At 35.6% G+C, this 23,804-nt stretch overlaps 2 pseudogenes; both read left to right on the top strand.

Moving 5' to 3' along the window:
* The first annotated feature begins 8,751 nt into the window (after positions 1-8,751).
* Positions 8,752-9,685, top strand: LOC131837856 (olfactory receptor 6C3-like; annotated as a pseudogene).
* Positions 9,686-21,715: 12,030 nt separating this feature from the next.
* Positions 21,716-22,626, top strand: LOC131837855 (olfactory receptor 6C6-like; annotated as a pseudogene).
* Positions 22,627-23,804: the final 1,178 nt, after the last annotated feature.

Raw genomic sequence — 23,804 nt, 5'->3', positions numbered from 1 at the left:
AGAAAAGGCCACACTCCTCAGCTTGCTCTCAGGTAAAAGTAGTCAACCACTCCCATCTTTCTGGTCTCCATCCATTCTTAGTGCCCACCCAGCCTGTGAGAGTACATTTCTATCCCAGACATGTAACCCCATTTGGAGTATCCAAACCCTGCAGACTCCTGTAGTTCACACTCATGCTACTCCTTCCATGGGTAGAAAGGGGGCCTCACAACAGTTCTGCTTCTTGCTGGGCCCCTGCTTGAAGGTCAGTGGGTCAGCCATGCTGCTCTTCATGGTATATTGCAACTCAACCTGAGAGCCCATTTCTGGGCTCAGTGATTGCAGCCAGCTTCCCTGCTCTGATGTCTAGGAACTCTGCCACATTCAGGCACTCCTGGTCTTCTTGTGACACTGGGTATCCTGAGACCACACTGTGCCACCAAGTATCCTACCCTGTTTCTACCACCTGATCACCTTTCAGACAGGGATGGCCCTCAATGGAGCAGACTTCTAAAAGTTCTGATTTTAGACTCTCTGCTATATTTTTTTTCCAGTAGCTGGCTGATGAAGTCTCCTTCCCTCTGCAGTTTATCAATCCATAGATCATCTCAGATTCACTTCTCCACATCTCTTACCTTGCGAAATTGGTCACTTTTCTATTTGTAGAGTTGCAGCTCTTCTTTTCTTAGATCTCCAGTTGAGTTCACATGTGTTCAGGATGCCTCAAAAGCTATCTAGCTGAATTCCTGGGGCCAGACAAAAACTAACATCTCCTACTCATTCACCATCTTGGACTATCTACAATGAGTACTGTTAACTTTAAGCAAAATGTAGTACAAAAAGCAATGTTTTTCAACAATATTCATTTTCAAAACCTTTGCTACTTATATACCATAAAGAACTGAACTCCTGCCAGTTAACAGCAATTCCCCATTGCCCACCCTGATCCATCCAAAAGTAACCCATTTTCTACTCTCTATTTCCATGAGTTAGACTAATTATAACACCTCATATAAGTGGAATCTTGCAATTTTTCTTCTCCTGTGACTGACTTATTTCACTTAACCTAAACTCCCCCAGACTCATCAATGCTGTCACATATCTTTAAAAAAAGAAAAAAAAAAAAAAAAGCAGGGGGATGAACAACCATACAATGATCAAAGTTTGTCCTGCCCAGCTTTTCTGATGATCCTGATCTTCTGCTTGTGATTTTACTCTCTTTATTTATCACATCCATATTACGTGCCACTGGCAACCTGGCTGTCATTACTCTAAACTTCATAGACTTCCATCTACAGACACCTATGTGTTTCTTAGATGAAACTACTCTATCTTAGAAATCTCATTTACCACTCTATGTATTTGTAGATTTCTGGGGACAATCATCACCAAGGACAAAATCCTTTCACATAACAGTTATATTAGTCCAACAATTTTTCTTTATCTTCATGGAGGTAAATGAATTTCCCATTCTAACTGCTTTGTCCTCGGACCACTCTCTTGCCATTTGTAAACCCCTTCATTACATCATTGTCATAAACAAAAAACTATACATCCTGTTTGTAGTCTATGCATGGCTGTGTAAGTTCCTGACCATTTCCCTACACCTTATGCTTCTGTTCCAGCTGGATAAATGTGCATCCAATGTCATAACTTTGTCTGTGCCTATATTTTGCTTGTACAACTATCTTCTCAGATGCATGGCTCCTAGAAGTAATTGGCTTTTCCTTTGTTTTGGTTATTTTGCTATTTACTTTGGCATTTGTGATATTGTCCAATATACATCATATCTGCTAGTGAAAGAAAAAAAAATGTTCAGTTCACTAATATTTCTCACATGATTGTCATTGTCATTTCCACATATGCTAATTACTCAGCAGGGAGGAAAAGGGCTTCATTGACCAAAGAAGTAGCCATTCTCAATAACTCTGTTGGCCCCATGCTGAACTCCTTCATTTGCACTATATGGAACCAGAAAGACACAAACCCTCAAAGGTTTGGTCCTTGAAGTACTGTCTCTTACAAAGAAATTAAAAAATTCTGATTAATATGAACTAACGTTATCATGAAGATTTAACAAGAGAAAAAGATTTTAAACTTCTAACCTGCTATCTTCCCACATCCATGTTACAGCTCTAGGAAATTCTGAGCTCATTTCCTAAACACTCTATGTATCACAAAAGTGGCTGAGTTGTGTCCTCCTTTAAAGTATCTGTATGTTCCACGTGAATGACTTATAATTGTGAATATAAACCTGTAGTTATGCAACATAAATCATTTGCTTAGTATTATAAATAATAAAAATATTTTATCAAAAACATTAATTCCAAAAGATTTATGCACCCTCACATTTTCTGTGGCATTATTCACAATAGTCAAGATATAGAAACAGCCTAAGTGTATGTTGAGAGATGAATAGAGAAAGAAGTGGTTGTGTGTGTGTGTGTGTGTGTGTAATGGAATATTACTCAGCTATAAAGAAGGGTGTGTTCTTGCCATTAACATTGATAGACACAGAGGATACTATGCCAATTGAAATATGCCAGATAGAGAAAGACAAATGCCAGATGTTTTCACTTATATGTAGAATCTAAAAAGCAAAATGAACAAGTAAACCAGGAAACAAAGCAGAAACAGAGCCATCAAGGCAGAGGACAATATGGAGAACATACATTAGGGCAAAATCACAAATGCCATATGGAAGGTGTTGGGGGTGATGAACACAATAGGTGAAGAGGAGTAGTAGGTACAGATTTCTAGTTATGGAATAAATAAGGCACAGGAATAAAAGGTACAGCAGAGGGAATGTAGTCAATGCTATTGTAATCCTGTTGTATGGTGACAGATGGCAAGTTTACGAAGATATTGGGTCTCTTTAACCTCAACATCTGGACACTGTGATTTGGTCTTTATGAAACTATCTTTATTACTAAGTGAAATGTGGCTTCATTTTGTCTTTCCATTTATAAAATATGTAAGTGATTTCTAATATCTGTGATTGTTAACATGCAATGGTTTTTATTTTTGTATGTAGCAGGGAAATTTTGAAATATTTATCAAAATTTAGACTCACATAAATATTCTACAAGTATTTGTATATATGCAAAGGAATGCTACAAATGGATTTAGCACTATAGCTAATGATGTGATATTGGTAGCAGCCTGAGTTCCTAAAACTTAACCAACAAAACAACTGCTAAATTACATGCAAGTCTCCTCTGGTATTCTATGCAATTTACTCCTATAATTGAAAATTAAAAGCTAAAGTTTCAAATATTCTTCTGATTTTTCAAGATACTAATATGCATCTTTGATAAGAGAAGATGGTGTGGCGAAAAGACCCTGAATACACCTTCTTCACAGACTACACCAAATTATACCTATTAGTAGTACAATTCCTCCTGAAGGACTAGGGTTGAATGAACAGCTTCTGAACAACCAAAGACAAAGACAAAGTCAAGAGCACAAAATAAACAGGAGACACAGTAACAAAGTGAGCCCCCACCCCCTTGCTGGGAACATAAGTGGGAGGGTTAGTACTGAGGGACTGGGAATAGATTCCTCTGTCCTTGGGTGCAGAAGGAAAAGCTGCAGTTTAAAAGCACCAAAGAGCTGCAGGGATGCTGTCTCCCCATATACCCTAAAAGCCCAGATTGGACTAGGATCTGCACCCAGTGGCCTGAGACCTCAGTGAGCAATCCCTATCAAAATACCAATAGCATTTTTCACAAGAACAGATAATCATAAAATGTGTACGGAACTACAGAAGACCCCAAATAGCCAAAGCAAACTTGAGAAAGAATAATAAAGTGCAAGGTATTCCAATCCTAGATTTCAAGTTATACTACAAAGCTATAGTAATGAAAATAGTATGGTACTGGCACAAGAACAGACACATCAGTAGAACAGACTACAGACCCAAGAAATAAACTTATGATTATATTGTCACTTAATCTATGAAAAGGAGTTAAGAAAATGCAATGGGGAAAGAACAGTATTTTCAATAAAAAGTGCTAGTAAAACTGGAGAGTTACATATAAAAGAATGAAACCTGCTACTTTCCAACCCAGTGTACTCAAATTAAAAAAAATAATAAAAAATAATAAAAAACTAAATGTGAGATCTGGAACCATAAATAATCCTAGAAAAAAATCACAGGCAGTAATTTCTCTGACAGGGACTATCGCAACAATTTTCTAGATATGTTCCCTTAGGCAGTGGTGATAAAAGCGAAAATAAACTAGTGGGACTACAGCAAAACAAAAAGTTTTGCACAACAAATAAAACAATCAACAAAATAATAAGTCTACCTACCGAATGGGAGAAGATATTTGCAAACAGTATATCTGATAAGGGTTTAATTCCAAAATATATAAAGAACTTATGCTACTCAACACCAAAAAATAATCAATCTGATTTTAAAATGAGCAGATGACCTGAATCACAAGACATATAGATGGCCAACAGACACTTGAAAAGATGCTCCACATCACAAATAAATAAGGAAATACAAATCAAAACTACACTGAGATGTTATCTTCCACCAGTCTAGCATAGCTAAAAGCAAAATGACAAAAAAATAACACGGGAAGATGTGCGGGGAAAGAACCCTATATACACTGCTTGTAAGAATGTAAATTATTACACCCACTGTAGAAAATATTATGGAGGTTCCTCAGAAAATTAAGAATAGAAATACCTTAGGACCTAATGATTTTATTATTGGGTATTTTCCACCCCCCCCTTAAAACCCACCAATTTGAATAATATACACACCCATATGCTTACTGACCTTATTTTTCATTATTTATAATCACCAAGATATGAAGGCAACCTAAGTGTCTGACAATAGATGAATGGATAGGGAAGAGGTGATATATCTATATCTATACACACATATATGTACATATATATGTATATGTATACATATATACCTTAGTATATATATGTATATTAGTATATATATGTATATATGTATACATATATACCTTAGTGTGTGTATGTATATATAATATATGTAATGAAATAATACACAGCCATAAAAAAGGGTGAGATTTTGCCCTTTGAGGCAGCATGGATAGATATAGAGGGTATTATCATAAGTGCAATAGCTCAGATTGAGAAAGACAAATACCATATGATTCTCTTCATAAGTGACTTATTTTTAAAATTTTATAAACAAACAATAATCAGATTCAGATGTTTAAATATGGAGAAAAAAATGATGGTTGTGAGAGGAGAGGTGAGGGGTTGTAAAAGGGGTGAAAGGGAGAGGGAGATACTGACTTTCAGTTATGGAATGAATAAGTCATGGGTGTAAAACACAACAGAAGGAATACAAGCAATGATATTATAAAACCAGTGTAAGGGGGCAGATGGTAGCTAGACTTGTGGCGAACATAGCATAATGTATAAACTTGTCAAATCACGAAGTGTATACTTAAAACTAACATAACATTGTGTGTAAACTATATTCACTTTTTTTTTAAAGTAATAATTTAAAAAAGAAAGCATAGGTAAATTTGTTGAGCATAGAGCAGGCATTTTTCAAGGGAATAATGAGATCAAAATTAGTCACGTGGGTTGTGAATATAATAAGCAGGTTGGGGCTGAGAGTTGAAAGGATAAGGGCTTTCTGGAGAGGTTTTTAGATCTGGCAGAGGATTTAATCCTGAATGGTTTTTGGAAGAAGATGGACAAGAGCCTAACACTGATGTCTGAAAATGTTTTGGGGTTTTTTGTTTTTAACAAATCTGGTAACTGTTCGGACATTTTTATTTCAGAGCTCTATTTCGTTTTAAGGTTAGTAATAAAAGTACACAACAAAAATAAATTGTTTATTTATTCATTCTACTTTATATAGGTGGAGATGTATAAGTTAATAGTCTGGCTGCTACCTTCACTGAAGGGTCCACTACTGTGCAGCTCAGCACTATATTTAACTAGTTCCAAAGAAACGGAGAATAAATTATATCCTGAGTGTCAACTGAGTTCCATGGGATTATGAGAAAAAATAAGTACAGACAAAGGGAAACCATATTGATTGGATCAGCTGGTAAGTACACTTTTGCTTTTATGTCACTATATTGTTAGCTGTCTGGATAGATGCATGTCATGGCATCACTATACTTCTTAGGTTCTCTCTCCTTTTCCTTTCTCCACTCTGGTCTCTCAGGGATTTATACAATGACCAGAGAAGGTAAAATTGTTTTGTGTTTGGATAGTATTCAATCAATCTTCATCGTATCCAGGGATCTGTGAAATATTTTACCTTCCAGTCAGGGGGCTCTATTACCTGGAAATCTCTTAAAGAACTCACAGGCTTACAATAGTAATTCTTGATGTTCAGGTCAGAATATTGTTTATGGTAATATGGAAAGATTAAAGTGATAAAAAGAAATTTCTTTGCTTAGAGCAGAAACTACAGGAATCTTACATGCAATCAAGCCTGCACTTTCTCAGTGTGAGAGGCTTTTACATGACAGAGGCGAGGATGAACTCATGACAAAAACCTGAAATAGATTATGAATGCACTGCCTCTCACATTTTAAGAAAATTAAGAAAATTTAAGAAATTTAAGAAAACTTTAAAAATTAAGAAAATCTAATTAAGAAATTAAGAAAATTAAGAAAAAAAATATCAAAAAAATAAGTACGTTCTACACTTGTCAATGAATGTGTTTATTTCTCTTCCATTCCAGAGGTTATTTTGTTGAAATAAATTGCAGGGATCACCAAGTTATCAAACTAGTATATGTACAGTTACTAATTGTATAATTTAATATTTCCAGTCATTGTTCAAAACACAGGAACAATCTCTGCCTTTTGATCTGCCAACTTTGCTGGTATATTATAACAAATATGTGTCTATTTCTAAAAGAAGAGATTGTGATTGTCAAGAAAAATTAAAAGAAAAAAAGGCACAATACAAACTTGACACTTATGCCCTACAGATTTACCCAGTTCATCCCATAGAAAAAAAATAATACTTGATAATACTATCAAGAATTTATGGCATAGATAAAATGCTGGTTCCTAAGAATAAAGAGAGAATGTGATGGATAAAAGTCATACCAATAACATTTTAATAATTTGTGGTTTCTAAAAATAAATTTTACAAAGAATTTTATTGATTCCACTTACTTACTCTTCTAGAGAAAAAACAAGGAAATACTTGCCATCAAAAAATTCCCTTATGAACTCCTCTTGTCCTCAGACAAATTTGGAGAGCAAAAAGACAAAGTGAACATAGTTTAAAAAGAAAAAAAAAAACATAGAAAAGTATGTCAATTGTTAATTTTTTTTTTTTTTTAAAGATTTTATTTATTTATTTGACAGAGAGAAATTACAAGTACACTGAGAGGCAGGCAGAGAGAGAGAGAAGGAAGCAGGCTCCCTGCCGAGCAGAGAGCCCGATGTGGGACTCGATCCCAGGACCCTGAGATCATGACCTGAGCCGAAGGCAGCGGCTTAACCCACTGAGCCACCCAGGCGCCCTGTCAATTGTTAATTTAAATAAGGAACATGAAGATGACATAAATGTACCAGTTTGCTGTAAAATTATGTTATTCGAATGGCTTCACCTATGTATTAAATATCTATGGCTTCTGATTTCTTTCACACAAAGAATTATACTCTCATTTATAACCAAGGCAATTCTAGTATTATATTTCTAAGACAGGAAACACATTTATTTCTTCTGGTCACATTTGAAAGAATATATATTAAAAATAACAATAATCATAGCTCTTCTTAGGCTCAGAAATTGTGACTGGGTCTTCAGCTTCCACCAAAATCTTAGAAGACAATAAAGTTTGAAAATGGCATCAGAGTTAAAACTCAGAATTAGGCATTTCAGTTCTAGGAGCACACAACCTTGGAAACTAGAAAACAGTGTCTCAATATCTAAATTACAGACATGATAATGATTCTTGCAGAAACATATTGCTCTTTCCTCTGCAAACATATCTAGAAAAATGTTGTTATGGACAATTTCAGAAAGATTACCATCTGTGCCCTCTTCTAGAATTTTTATGCTGTCAGTTCTCAACTTTTAGAACTTTAATCCATTTTAAGTTTAGTGTAAGAGAGTGGTGTCGTTGCCTTCTTCTGCAAGTAGATGATCAGTTTACAAAACCATCTGTTGAGGAGACTGCTTTTTTTCCCATTGGGGTATCCAATGGGAAGTTATGGAACCAAGGAACCAAGGAACTCTTAACTGTAGAGAACAAACTGATGATTACCAGAGGGGAGGTTTGTGGGGGAAAGGGAGAAATAGGGGATGAGGATTAAGGAGTACACATGTCCTGACGAGTACTGCATGATGTATGCAATTGTTGACTCACTATATGAATAGTGAGTATATATACTCACTATATATAGTGAGTTGACTCACTATATGAAATGAATATAACACTGTGTGTTAACTATACTGAAATTAAGCTAAAAATAAATAAATAAAATTAAGAGATATATTGCACATGTAGACAATTTGGTAACAGGTACAGGCGTTATGTAAAGTCACTCATGAGGGGGCTTTTAACATAGAAATGTGAATATGGTATTCCTTTTCAGGAGAGGATGTGTAAAATATTTGTGCTTTGACAGGCTGAGTGGATCCTGCGAAACTGCACAAAGGAAAAAAGTTCCATTGCTTCATTTCCTTGGAGCTAATAATAGGAACTCTTAAATTTTCAATTCCTTTACTGTTCACACACTCTTTCTTTCTGTCTTGTTTCTCAACAGATTTTGCTTAAAGAAAATAAAAAGCAGTATGAGAAACCATACAATGATCACAGAGTTCATTCTCTTGGGCATCTCAGATGACCCACAGCTTCAAGTTGTAATCTTTATCTTTTATATATGGCTTATGTATTAAGGGTCACTGAAAACCTAACCATCATCTTCCTCATCTTGATTGTCATCTCAAGACTCCTATGTATTACTTCCTGCAGAATTTCTCCTTCTTAGAAATCACATTCACCAGTGTCTCTATCTCAAGATTTTTGGGGGCAATCATTACTAACATCAAGACCATTTCCTATAACAATTGTTTAGTTCAACTATTTTTCTTCATCTTCATAGGTCTTTCTGAATTTTTTCTTCTCACTGCCATGTCTTTTGATCGTTACGTTGCCATCTGCAAGTCTCTTCATTACACCACCAGCATGAGCAAAAAAATCTGCACCCTGCTTGTCTTTGGGTCCTGGCTAGTAGAATTTCTTACCATTTTCCCACCACTCATGCTCATCCTCCAGCTAGATTTCTGTGCTTCCAGTGTAATTGATCATTTCTCTTGTGACTATTTCCCCATCTTACAATTCTCAAGCTCAGATACGTGGCTTTTGGAGAGGACTGGCTTTTACTTTGCTTTTGTCACTCTTCTCTTCACTTTGCCATTAGTGATTCTCTCCTACCTGTGCATCCTTAGCACCATCCTGAGAATCCCATCTGCTAGTCAGAGGAAAAAGGCTTTCTCCACGTGTTCCTCTCACTTGATTGTCATTTCCATCTCTTATGGGAGCTGTATATTCATGTATGTCAAGCCTTCAGCAAAAGAAAGAGCATCACTGACCAAAGGAGTAGCTATTCTCAACACCTCAATTGCCCCCATGTTGAACCCTTTTATTTATACCCTGAGGAATCAGCAAGTAAAACAGGCTTTCAGAAACTTGCTTCATAAAGTGCTGCTTTCTAGAAACAAATGAAAATATGTGTTAATATGAATGGATGTCATTGTGAAGATCCAATAAAGGGCAAATAAAATTTCAACTTCTAGAGTATCTTCTAATATCCATCTCCCAAATACTTGCTATGATGTGCTCATTTCCTTAAGCTTTCTTTTCAACCTAAAGTAACTTTGTAGTGTCTTTCTTTCAAACCCTCTATAGGTTCCATTTCCTCACTGATTTGTAAGACTAAATAGGACATCAGTAGCTATACAACAATAATCATTTTCCTGATTTTTCCAAATAATATAAATACTTATTTTTACTGTAAAGACTTGAGTAAACACTCTTTTCATGGATTTATTCTAAAATCTTCAGTTCCATTACTAATATCACATTTCTTTCTTTTTCTTACATTTTCTTTCTTAAAGCTATAAAAAGCACGAAATAAATTATCCAACAATCATATTTTGTGCACACAAACTGCAGTATCTGTCCAGTTCTTCATGCTCAGTTGAGTGTTTATTTTACTGATTATAAATTATTTAAAAGTCATACATCTTTTCCTTTCTAGCTATGCTCAGGGCATGTGCTATGTCTTTTTTATGTACTACCCTTTTTTAACTGTATTATTTTTATTATTTAAGATTTTAGGGGCTCCTGGGTGACTCGGTTAAGTTGCTGCCTTCAGCTCAGGTCATGATGCCAGGGTCCTGGGATCAAGCCTATCATCAGACCCTTGCTCAGCAGGAAGTCTGCTTCTCTGCCTGCTGCTCCCCTTGCTTGTGTTCTCTTTGTGTCAAATATATAAATAAAAGCTTTAAAAATAATAAAAAAATAAATAAATAAATATTTTAATTTTTATTTGAGAGAGAGAGCATGAACAGGAGAAGAAGAGGGTCTGAGGGAAAGGGATAAGCAGATACCCTGCTGAGTGGGGAGTTTGATATGGGTTTCAATTCTAGGACACTGAGATCATCACCTGAACTGAAGTCAGATGCTTAATCAATGGAGACACCAGGCCTCCCAAATCTGTATTATTTGTTTAAATATATAATAGATGGAGATGTAGGCAGTCACCAATACACTTATGCCACATGAGTGTTTGATAGGAATTTCGTATATAATAATATCTCTTCTCTAGAGAACAAATAACTAGGTATGTCCTAAATAATTTCACGTTTAATCTTCACAGCTATATAGTAACATAGATGATTATCTCTGTTATTGGTGTGCAAAGTGATGCTTGGATAGGTTGAGTAATTTGCCTTAGATCTTGAGGTATAACAGCCAATGTGGTAACTGGTTTGTAAAACAAAACAGAGACAAAAAGTTGCGCTTATTTCATGCCTATTTAAAACTGGGGGAACCTGAAAAAATCGGTAGCTTTTTCTTAGGACCTGCACAATTTTATTGGTGTTTTACATTCACATTATATCATTTGGGCATGATTATATTACTATAGTCTAGTTGGGGAAGGTACTAATTCCTAATATTATAATTGACAGATACATTAAAATTCTAATCAAACAAAACAAGAAGCTCTTCAAGGTCCATTGCTGGTGAGCAACAGAGTGGGAAGGAAAAAAATGTATGAAGTATTAGAGTTTTATAGTACCAAACCTTCTTATTGGAAGACAGATTAAAAATATTAAGTAAACATGGAACCACATATGATAATTCTCTTTATCTGACTGACTTATTTCACTTAGCATAATACCCTTTAGTTCCATCCATGTCATGCAAATGGTAGGTATTCATCCTTTCTGAAGGCTCTTTTTTTTTTGCATCTTTTTTTTAATTTTTTATTTTTTATAAACATATATATATATATTTTTTAATTTATAATTTTATATTTTTTATAAACATATATTATTATCCCCAGGTACAGGTCTGTGAATCACCAGGTTTACACACTTCACAGCACTCACCAAAGCACATACCCTCCCCAATGTCCATAATCCCACCCCCTTCTCCCAACCCCCCTCCCCCCAGCAACCCTCAGTTTGTTTTGTGAGATTAAGATTCACTTATGGTTTGTCTCCCTCCCAATCCCATCTTCTTTCATTTATTCTTCTCCTACCCACTTAAGCCCCCATGTTGCATCAGCACTTCCTCATATCAGGGAGATCATATGATAGTTGTCTTTCTCTGCTTGACTTATTTCGCTAAACATGATACGCTCTAGTTCCATCCATGTTGTCGCAAATGGCAAGATTTCATTTCTTTTGATGGCTGCATAGCATTCCATTGTGTATATATACCACATCTTCTTGATCCATTCATCTGTTGATGGACATCTAGGTTCTTTCCATAGTTTGGCTATTGTGGACATTGCTGCTATAAACATTCGGGTGCATGTGCCCCTTTGGATCACTACGTTTGTATCTTTAGGGTAAATACCCAATAGTGCAATTGCTGGGTCATAGGGCAGTTCTATTTTCAACATTTTGAGGAACCTCCATGCTGTTTTCCAGAGCGGCTTCAACAGCTTGCATTCCCACCAACAGTGTAGGAGGGTTCCCATTTCTCCACATCCTCACCAGCATCTGTCATTTCCTGACTTGTTGATTTTAGCCATTCTGACTGGTGTGAGGTGATATCACATTGTGGTTTTGATTTGTATTTCCCTGATGCCGAGTGATATGGAGCACTTTTTCATATGTCTGTTGGCCATCTGGATCTTCTTTGCAGAAATGTCTGTTCATGTCCTCTGCTCATTTCTTGATTGGATTATTTGTTCTTAGGGTGTTGAGTTTGCTAAGTTCTTTATAGATTCTGGACACTAGTCCTTTATCTGATATGTCATTTGCAAATATCTTCTCCCATTCTGTCAGTTGTCTTTTGATTTTGTTAACTGTTTCCTTTGCTGTGCAAAAGCTTTTGATCTTGATGAAATCCTAGTAGTTCATTTTTGCCCTTGCTTCCCTTGCCTTTGGTGTTGTTCCTGGAAGATGTTGCTGAGGTCGGAGAGGTTGCTGCCTGTGTTCTCCTTAAGGATTTTGGATTTCTTTCGCACATTGAGGTCCTTCATCCATTTTGAGTCTATTTTTGTGTGTGGTGTAAGGAAATGGTCCAATTTCATTTTTCTGCATGTGGCTGTCCAATTTTCCCAGCACCATTTATTGGAAGAGGCTGTCTTTTTTCCATTGGACAGTCTTTGCTGCTTTGTCGAAGATTAGTTGACTGCAGAGTTGAGGGTCTATTTCTGGGCTCTCTATTCTGTTCCATTGATCTATGTGTCTGTTTTTGTGCCAGTACCATGCTGTCTTGATGATGACAGCTTTGTAATAGAGCTTGAAGTCCGGAATTGTGATGCCACCAACGTTGGCTTTCTTTTTCAATATCCCTTTGGCTACTCGAGGTCTTTTCTGGTTCCATATAAATTTTAGAATTATTTGTTCCATTTCTTTGAAAAAGGTGGATGGTACTTTGATAGGAATTGCATTAAATGTGTAGATTGCTCTAGGTAGCATAGACATTTTCACAATATTTATTCTTCCAATCCAGGAGCATGGAACATTTTTCCATTTCTTTGTGCCTTCCTCAATTTCTTTCATGAGTACTTTATAGTTTTCTGAGTATAGATTCTGTGCCTCTTTGGTTAGGTTTATTCCTAGGTATCTTATGGTTTTGGGTGCAATTGTAAATGGGATTGACTCCTTAATTTCTCTTTCTTTTGTCTTGCTGTTGGTGTAGAGAAATGCAACTGATTTCTGTGCATTGATTTTATATCCTGACACTTTACTGAATTCCTGTACCAGTTCTAGCAGTTTTGGAGTGGAGTCTCTTGGGTTTTCCACATATAGTATCATATCATCTGCGAAGATTGATAATTTGACTTTTTCTGTGCCGATTTGGATGCCTTTAATTTCCTTTTGTTGTCTGATTGCTGAGTCTAGGACCTCTAGTACTATGTTGAATAGCAGTGCTGATAACGGACATCCCTGCCGTGTTCCTGACCTTAGCGGAAAAGCTTTCAGTTTTTCTCTATTGAGAATGATATTTGTGGTGGGTTTTTCATAGATGGATTTGATGATATTGAGGTATGTGCCCTCTATCCCTACACTTTGAAGAGTTTTGATCAGGAAAGGATGCTGTACTTTGTCAAATGCTTTTTCACCATCTATTGAGAGTATCATATGGTTCTTGTTCTTTCTTTTATTGATGTGTTGTATCACATTGACTGATTTGTGGATGTTGAACCAACCTTGCAGCCCTGGAATAAATCCCACTTGTCATGGTGAATAATCCTTTTAATGTACTGTTGAATCCTATTGGCTAGTATTTTGTTGTGTATTTTCGCATCTGTATTCATCAAGGATATTGGTCTATAGCTCTCTTTTTTGATGGGATCCTTTTCTGGTTTTCGGATCAAGGTGATGCTGGCCTCATAAAAAGAGTTTGGAAGTTTTCCTTCCATTTCTATTTTTTGGAACAGTTTCAGGAGAAGAGGAATTAGTTCTTCTTTAAATGTTTGGTAGAATTCCCGGAAGCCGTCTGGCCCTGGGCTTTTGTTTGTTTGGAGATTTTTAATGACTGTTTCAATCTCCTTACTGGTTATGGGTCTGTTCAGGCTTTCTATTTCTTCCTGGTTCAGTTGTGGTAGATTATATGTTAATAGGAATGCATCCATTTCTTCCAGATTGTCAAATTTGTTGGCATACAGTCGCTCATAGTATGTTCTTATAATAGTTTGTATTTCTTTGGTGTTAGTTGTGATCTCTCCTCTTTCTTTCATGATTTTATTTATTTGGGTCCTTCCTCTATTATTTTTGATAATTCGCACCAGGGGTTTATCAATTTTATTAATTCTTTCAAAGAACCAGCTCCTAGTTTCGTTGATTTGTTCTATTGTTTTTTGGTTTCTACTTCATTGATTTCTGCTCTGATCTTTATGATTTCTCTTCTCCTGCTGGGCTTAGGGTTTCTTTATTGTTCTTTCTCCAGCTCCTTTAGGTGGAGGGTTAGGTTGTGTACCTGAGACCTTTCTTGTTTCTTGAGAAAGGCTTTCACCGCTATATATTTTCCTCTCAGGACTGCCTTTGTTGTGTCCCACAGATTTTGAACCATTGTGTTTTCATTATCATTGCCACTCCTGCTTTCTTCTGATGTCCATTAGAATGGTAAATTCTTTTCCACCCCCTCACTTTACATCTGGAGGTTTCTTCGGGCTTAAAATGTGTTTCTTGGAGGCAACATATAGATGGGTTTTGGATTTTTATCCATTCTGATACCCTGTGTCTTTTGACAGGGGCATTTATCCCATTAACATTCAGGGTAACTATTGAGAGATATGAATTTAGTGCCATTGTATTGCCTGTAAGGTGACTGTTACTGTATTTGGTCTCTGCTCCCTTCTGATCTACAACTTGTAGGCTCTCTCTTTGCTTAGAGGACCCCTTTCAATATTGCCTGTAGAGTTGATTTGGTGTTTGCAAATTCTTTCAGTTTTTGTTTGTCCTGGAAGCTTTTAATCTCTCCTTCTATTTTCAATGATAGCCTAGCTGGATATAGTATTCTTGGCTGCATGTTTTTCTCATTTAGTGCTCTGAGAATATCATGCCAGCTCTTTCTGGCCTGCCAGGTCTCTGTGGATAAGTCAGCTGCCAATCTAATATTTTTACCATTGTATCTTACAGACTTCTTTTCCCTGGCTGCTTTCAGGATTTTCTCTTTGTCACTGACACTTGTAAATTTTACTATTAGGTGACAGAGTGTGGGCCTATTCTTGTTGATTTTGAGGGCCGTTCTCTGAACCCCTGAATTTTGATGCTCGTTCCCTTTGCCATATTGGGGAAATTCTCCCCAATAATTCTCTCCAGTATACCTTCTGCTCCCCTCTCTCTTTCTTCTTCTTCTGGAATCCCAATTATTCTAATGTTGTTTCGTCTTATGGTGTCACTTATCTCTCGATTTCTCCCCTCGTGGTCCAGTAGCTCTTTGTCCCTCTTTTGCTCAGCTTCTTTATTCTCTGTCATTTGGTCTTCTATATCACTAATTCTTTCTTCTGCCCCATTTATCCTAGCAGTGAGAGCCTCCATTTTTTATTGCACCTCATTAATAGCTTTTTTGATTTCAACTTGGTTAGATTTTAGTTCTTTTATTTCTCCAGAAAGGGCTTTTATATCTCTCGAGAGGGTTTCTCTAATATCTTCCATGCCTTTTTCGAGCCCGGCTAGAACCTTGAGAATTGTCATTCTGAACTCTAGATCTGACATATTACCAATGTCTGTATTGATTAGGTCCTTAGCCTTCGGTACTGCCTCTTGTTCTTTTTTTTTGCGTTGAATTTTTCCGTCTCGTCATTTTGTCCAAATAAGAGTATATGAAGGAGCAAGTAAAATACTAAAAGGGTGGCAACAACCCCAGGAAAATATGCTTTAACCAATTAGAAGAGATCCCAAATCATGAGGGGGGAGAAAGGGGATTAAAAAGAGGTTCAAAAAGGAATAAAGAAAAAAAAAAAAAAGAAAAGAAAAGAATTTAAAAAAGGAAACCAAATAAGAAAAATATAAAAAAGGAAATATATATATATTGGATAAACTAGTTAAAAAACGTTAAAAAAGAAAAAGGTAAAAGTTAAAAAAAAGTTTTACCAGAAGCCGAGAAAAAAAACAACAAATGAAAAAGAAAACAATTTAACTGCAAGACTAAAAAAATCACAGGGAAAAAGCCATGAGTTCCGTGCTTTGCTTTCTCCTCCTCTGGAATTCTGCTGCTCTCCTTGCTATTGAAACCGCACTCCTTGGTAGGTGAACTTGGTCTCGGCTGGATTTCTTGTTGATCTTCTGGGTGAGGGGCCTGGTGTAGTGATTCTCAAGTGTCTTTGCCCCAGGCGGAATTGCACCGCCCTTACCAGGGGCCGGGGTGAGTAATCCGCTCGGGTTTGCTTTCAGGAGCTTTTGTTCTCTGAGTGCTTTTTGTAGAGTTCCAGAGGACGGGAATACAAATGGCGGCCTCCTGGTCTCCAGCCCGGAGGAGCCGAGAGCCCAGGGCCCCACTCCTCAGTGCGCCCTCAGAGAACAACACCCAGTTACTCCCGTCTGCCTGACCTCCGGCCGCTCTCCGAGCTCACCGAGCCTGCGGCTGGTTCAAGGTAACACCGAGCTGTGAGCTTACTGTTGGCTCTGTCTCTGTAGCCAGCTTTCTCATTCCAATACCTGCAAGCTCTGCGACACTCAGACACCCCCGATCCTTCTGTGACCCTGCGGGACCTGAGGCCACGCTGACCCCGCGTGGCTTCACCCCGGTTTAGCCTCTGGAGCGATGTCACTTAGGTGAACAGAATTTTAAAAGTCCTGATTTTGTATGCGGTTGCTCCGCCGCTTGCCGGGAGCCGGCCCCTCCCCCCGGGGTCTATGTTCCCGCTGCTTTCGATTCACTTCTCCCCCGGTCCTACCTTTCAGAAAGTGGTTGTTTTTCTGTTTCCAGAATTGCTGTTCTTCTTGTCTTCGATCTGCCGATGGATTTTCAGGTGTTTGCAATCTTTAGATAAGCTATCTAGCTGATCTCCGGCTAGCTGAAGTAGTCTCAGCCTGCTACTTCTCCGCCATCTTGACTCCTCCTCCTCTGAATGCTCTTAACTCTAGGAAATAAACTGTGGGTTGTAGAAGGGAGGGGGATGGGAGGATGGGATAACTGGATGATGGGCATTAAAGTGTGCATGTGATGGATGAGCACTGGGTGTTATACGCAAATAATGAATCATTGAACATTACCTTAACACTATTGATGCACTACGATATGTTGGCTAATTGAATTTAAATTAAAAACAAGAATAGACTTAGTACTATATAGTAGATTATCAGTTTTTAAACATTGGCATGGGGGAGTAGCACATTCAGTAGAGATATGCATTAGGAACTAGATGTTTGGTTGTTAATCTCTGAAAAATACTGTCAAGAGATGCAAACTTTACCTAGTGTGGTTGTTTGCTTGTTGTTGTTGTTGTTGTTTTCCTGTCTCATTGGACACTGTCCCCAAGATTCCTTTTCAAATTCAGGACATGATCTTTTATATTTTTTAGTGTTTTATGAGTAGTCTTGCTCTAGCTATTTTGATTCACTGAAATATTTCCAGTGATCCAGCAGCAGAGAGAACATATAAAACAATAAGTAGCTTATTCTACATAAAATCTGTGTAGAAACCATACCAGGCAGTTTTAAAACACCTTATGATTTTTTTTTCCTCTTAGGTTCACCTTTGCTGCTCCTCAAAGTTTAAACCATTGGGTTTTCATTTTCACTGTCTCCATGTTTTTTTTTTTTTTTTTTTTAATTTCTGTGTGCTATCTTTGTTTACCCATTTATTGTTTAGTAACATATTATTTAACTTCCATGTATTCCTGTTCTTTCCACTTTTTTTTCTTGTGGTTGATTTGTAGTTTCATAGTGGTCTAGTTTCACAACATTGTGTTATGACTTTGATCTTTTTTAATTTGTTGAGACTTCTTTTGTGGCCTAACCTGTAATATATACCAGAGAGTGGTCAGTGTGCACTTGAAAAGAATGTGTATTCTGTTGTTTTAGGCTGGAATATTCTGAATATAGCTGCTAAATTTATCTGGTCTGTCCAATGTGTCATCAATGCTATTGTTTCCTTGTTGATTTTTTCTTTATATATTGCTCCTTTCTCACTCTCTATACTCAAAGAAATATATATTGTTCATTTATCATGCAAATGGATGTGAAAAGAAAGCTGAGGTAACACTACATAGATAAAATCGACTTTAATACCAATATTGTAAAAGGAGCCAAATGGTGCTAATTAATTATAGCAGGAACAATCCAACAAAAAATTATAATAATTTTAAGCAGTTATGTACCCAACATGGGAGCACCAAATACACAAAGCAGTTAATAACAAACATAAAGGTACTAATCAATAATAATACAATAATAGTAAGAGACTTTCACACCCTATTTACGTGAATGGATAAATCATACCAACAGAAACAAGCTCAATTACAATTACATCAAAAACAATAAAATACTTAAGGGAAAAAAAAAAAAAACCTCACCAAGGAGATCATAGACCTGTACTCTAAAACCTGTAAAACACCCATGAAAGGAACTGAAGATGATACAACCATATGGCAAGGTATTCCATGCTCATGGACTGGAAGAACAAATATTGTTAAAATGCTTATACTACCCAAAGCAATCTAAACATTTACTGCAATCCCTATCAAAATACTAAGAGCACGTTTCACAAAACTAAAACAAGCAACTCTAAAATTTGTTTTAGATAGGGGTGCCACCAAAATCACAAACCCAAATAACCAAAGCAAGTTGAAAAAGAACAAAATTGGAGTTATCACAATTCTGGACTTCAAGTTATATTACAAAGCTATAGTAATCAAAACAGTATGGCATTGGCAGGAAAGTAGACACAGATCAATGGAACAGAATAAAAAGTTCAGAAATAAACCCATGGTACAATTACTCTTTGACAAAGAAGGCAAAAATAAGCAATGGGAAGACAGTCTTTTTCACCAATGGAGTTGGAAAAACTGGAAAGCTACATGCAAAAGAAAGAAATTGGACCACTTTCTTATATCAAACACAAAAACAAATTCAGAAGGAAACTTTGTGCATTATTGGTGGAAATGTGAATTGGTATAGCCACTGTTGAAGACAATATGAGGCTTCCTAAAAACCTAGAAATAAAGCTACTCTATGATCCATTAATTCCCTGACTGGGCATTTACCCAAAGAATATAAAAATTGTAATTAAAATTATTTGTGCACTCTGCCTTTGAAACACTATTTACAATGGCCAAAATATAGAAGCAGCTCGAGTGTGCATGTACAGAAGGGGATAAGATCAGACTTACCTTGAAGAGCACTGCATAATATACAGAAGTAATGAATCACTCCATTGTACACCTGAAACTAATATAAAACTGTAGGTAGACTATACTGGATTCAAAATTTTTAAAAATGTACTTAGAGTTAATTTAAAAAAGAAAAAAAATTTTTTCAGTCAATATTCTTGAAGTTAAGGAAAGACTACAGAATTTTCCAAATTAAAGGAAACTAAAACATTATGGTAATTAAATTAACATATAAATCTAAATTGTATTATTTTCTATTAAAAAAAACTTTTAGTCACTGGTGAAACTTAAATAGCATTGGAGAAGTACGTTAATAATCTATGAATGTTAATGCCTTGACACTAATGGCTATATTATGCTTATCTAGTAGAATATTCTTTTTTGTTATAAACACATACTATTATATCGAATAGCAGATGGATCAACAAATGATCCAGGAATAAATGATCTTCATGGTTATTTGTTGGTTTTCTTCTTTATATTTTATATCAAAATTTAAAAAATAGCAAAATATTAAGTACTGCCCTACACCTCCAATTGGGACATAGTTAATTCACTAGTTAATGAAATCCTACTATTGACTGGGGAAGCAAGAGAATGGTTTCCATTTGGGCTAAACCCTCTTAATGTGTAGAAATGGTCATACTGTCCCAGGGTACTGGAATATCTGAAATTCTTGTTGGCATTAAGTATAGAGTTTAAATTACTTCTAGTTCTCTTTTGGGAGAATATGTTTTGTTTTGTAGTTAAAGAAATTCAGTTTTGTGCTTAAAGCAATTCACAGTAGTTTTTATTTCCTTCCTTTTTTGTTTGTTTTGTTTGTTTGTTTGTTTGTTTTTTGGTTGTTGTCTTACTTTTCACGTAACTGATACTCCTGATATGAGTCTCCAGGGGGCATTTCTTTTTCTTTTCTTTTTCTTCTTCTTCCACTTTTTTTTTTTTTTTTAATTAATCCCCTGTGTATCCTATGAGCAAAATAATAAAACTGCTACTTTTGTTAGTGCACAATTTGAAACAAGAATTCTTTGTTACAAAATTTGGGTTCCCTTCATATGAGGGATTTCCCCAAATCACTTTTCATTTAGAGCATTATATTTTCACTTAGTATTTTTATAGACATTTACCTTCATCTTAATATATAAGAAAAAAACAGAAAATCCATCTCATCCAGCCTGAAAGAGGATTCTAATTATTTGTAATATCTGAGTCGTGACATTTTAATGACCATCAGTGAGAGTGAAAGTTATTAACAGATTAATATAATTTCCAGAATGCATATATGTTTTTAGAATCTTTCTTCAGAAATGCTTTGGAATTAACTTTCCTCTTAAACTATTGAATTTTTTGTAATATTATTAGAGATAGAATATTCATCATTTACTTTTGAACCCTGTTTCTACCATATTCCCATAAGGGGAAAATTATATCAGTGTATTCTAGATATGGTAAATCACTTATAATTTGCTGTCAATATCTAGATCATAAATGAAAGCATTGCCACAAATAAAAGTCAGGTAATATCCATTGACTTTTGAACTGTCGTTTACTTTTTTCTATTTTTATGTAGATGTTACAGTCAAACTTCATGATTAAATGCAACTTCTAAGAAGCCTGGTGTATTTGACATGAACGAAAAATAATAATTAAGTGAAATGAGATAAAAGAACAATGGGGAAGTACTGCATCAGGACAAAATAATGGTATATATCTGAATATTTCAATTATAGAGATAGTATGTAACTGTCATTATTTCCATATTTCACAAATTTTTAAGTGTTTTAATGAGCTAGGAATTTTTGAAGAACAAATTACATATAGATTTTGGTATTAATTTTCTGGATGTTATGAGAAATTTTTCAATGATTTTTAAGCTTACATAAAAAATACACTAAAGGTCAAGCTTTTGTTCTATTTAGCTTGAAAGAGAATTTACCTCATTTGGAAATAATCAGCTAAAATTTAAATGATCTTTCAAGTTCAAAAAGGGAAAAAGGAAAAGTTTAGTAGTGTTCTTATCATAACTGTCACTTAAATGCAGCAATCAGTTAGATTGACCTAGGCTGATAACAGTTTTAAGTATCATCTATCCTATTAAATCAGATCAATGTTTTAAACTTCTTTACATTTCTGACTACAATTTTTTTTTCCTGCCAGTAGCTTTTATAAAAATCCTCTTTTTTCCAATTCTGAAGTTGTCTTCCTATCTCTATTTAATAGTACTCAGGTCTGAAATGAGGAATCAGTCAAGAGAGATTGAATTCATTCTCCTAGGATTGACTGATGACCCACAATTGCCAATTGTAATTATTATATTTTTCTTCATAAACTATGTGTTGAGTGTGATTGGGAACTTAACCATCATCCTTCTTACTTTGCTAGATCCCCGCCTCAAGACTCCCATGTATTTTTTCCTCCAAAATTTCTCCTTCTTGGAAGCTTCATTGACAACATTCTTTGTTCCCAGATTCCTGATAAGCATCATGACTAAAATAAAATAATTTCCTACAATAGTTGTGCATCTCAGTTATTCTTTTTCCTCTTGTTAGAAATTACAGAATTTTACCTGCTGGCTGCCATGTGTTTTGACCAATATGTAGCAATCTGCAAACCCCTCCATTACCCCATCATAACGAACAACAAAGTGTGTTACCAACTTCTATTCGGTTCATGGACAGTTGGCTTTCTGCTTTCGTTTCCACCATTGACCTCAGGACTGACGCTGGATTTTTGTGCTTCCAAAGTAATTAATGATTTCATGTGTGACATTTCCCCTGTCTTGCAGCTTTCCTGCACTGACACTCATTTACTGGAATTACTTTCGTTTGTCTTACCTCTTATAAATACCCTAGTCACATTGCTGTTACTGGTTCTTTCTTACACATATATTATCAAGACCATTCTAAAAATCCCCTCTGCTCAGAAAAGAACAAAGGCTTTTTCTACTTGTTCTTCTCATATGATTATAGTCTCCCTTACTTATGGTAGCTGTATCTTTAATTACATAAAGCCAACAGCAAAGGGTGACTTTATCCAAAGATGTGTTACTTATACCTCAGTTGCCCCTTTATTAAACCCTTACATTTATACTCTCAGAAACCAGCAAGTGAAATAAGCTTTCAAGGACACACTCCAAAAGATTCTCTTTTTTCAAAAAATGAAGGGGAAATTTAATTTTAAAACCTTGGAAAAGAAAATAAATAAACATTTTGACCCATCTTATAAGTTTACTATTCTGTCCTTCAATTAGTTCACCACATGTTTTTTCACCTCAGAACATTTTAACCAAACATTTCAGCACAGTGCATCTTTTCCTTCCTACTTCTCTTTATGATTAGATGCATTCCTTTCTGTGCTATAGTAGATTATTATCTTGAGTTATCAATACAAATGTGAAATTTCTTTTATTTTACAAAACATGGTACTGACTTCCTCAAAAATGATTTTAAATAAACATTCATCATTAGAATTTTAAAGAATAATACAGACATCAATATAACAATATACACTACTGGAACTCTAGGAAGTTTTTCAAATGTGAATCACCTGTTTCAACACGGAAAGAAAAAAAGGGAGGCTTCAAGTCATAAAAAGCTCATATGCTCTAAAATGTAGCAGGACGTTATCTGGTAGGTTTAGAGACCTGAAAATGTGAAATGCCTAAGAGTCACACACATGATTGTTTATCACCCACACAAGTCAACGTTCTCATTCTTAAAATGTCTTTTTAATTTACCTGGAGTACAATATAGAAACATGGATAGTAGGTGATTCTAATGCAGGTGGCACCTTGAGAGTTTTCTTTTTTAATATAAAAACCTATGCAAGCAGATTTTTACATTATAAAGACACTATGTTAAATGTGTTGAAGATGGGGTTTTGGATATTGGAATCTGGGAGGTAGGTTAGAAGGCTAATATTTTAAACTAAATAGGTTATTTGAGAGTTGAAATGTAATAATTTCAATGAATCTGAAGTTCCAGGAAATGGTTCCAGAGATAGTTAGAGAAAAAAAAAAAAAAAAAAAAGAAGAAGAAGAAGAATGGTTGGACATTTGGTTATATGGGATCATGGAGAAAATATTAAAAAAATGATTTGGGTCTCCCTTCGCCTTCCCTCTGCCCACTCCTGCATGTACTCACTCATACATAAAATGTTTTTAAAGATGTATTACTGATATCCTGTCAGATAAAAAAATAAAAATAAAAATGGACATGCAAAGAAATCCATGAAATATAATGTGTTTGGTATTGGATATAATGTGCCATCAGAGAAAAATGAGTGAAAAAAATACTTAATGCTGTAATCCAATCCATGTGGCCC

This window comes from Mustela lutreola, chromosome 8 (assembly GCF_030435805.1).
Source record: "Mustela lutreola isolate mMusLut2 chromosome 8, mMusLut2.pri, whole genome shotgun sequence".
NCBI lineage: Eukaryota > Metazoa > Chordata > Mammalia > Carnivora > Mustelidae > Mustela > Mustela lutreola.
This window is presented reverse-complemented; position numbering and strand designations above follow the sequence as displayed.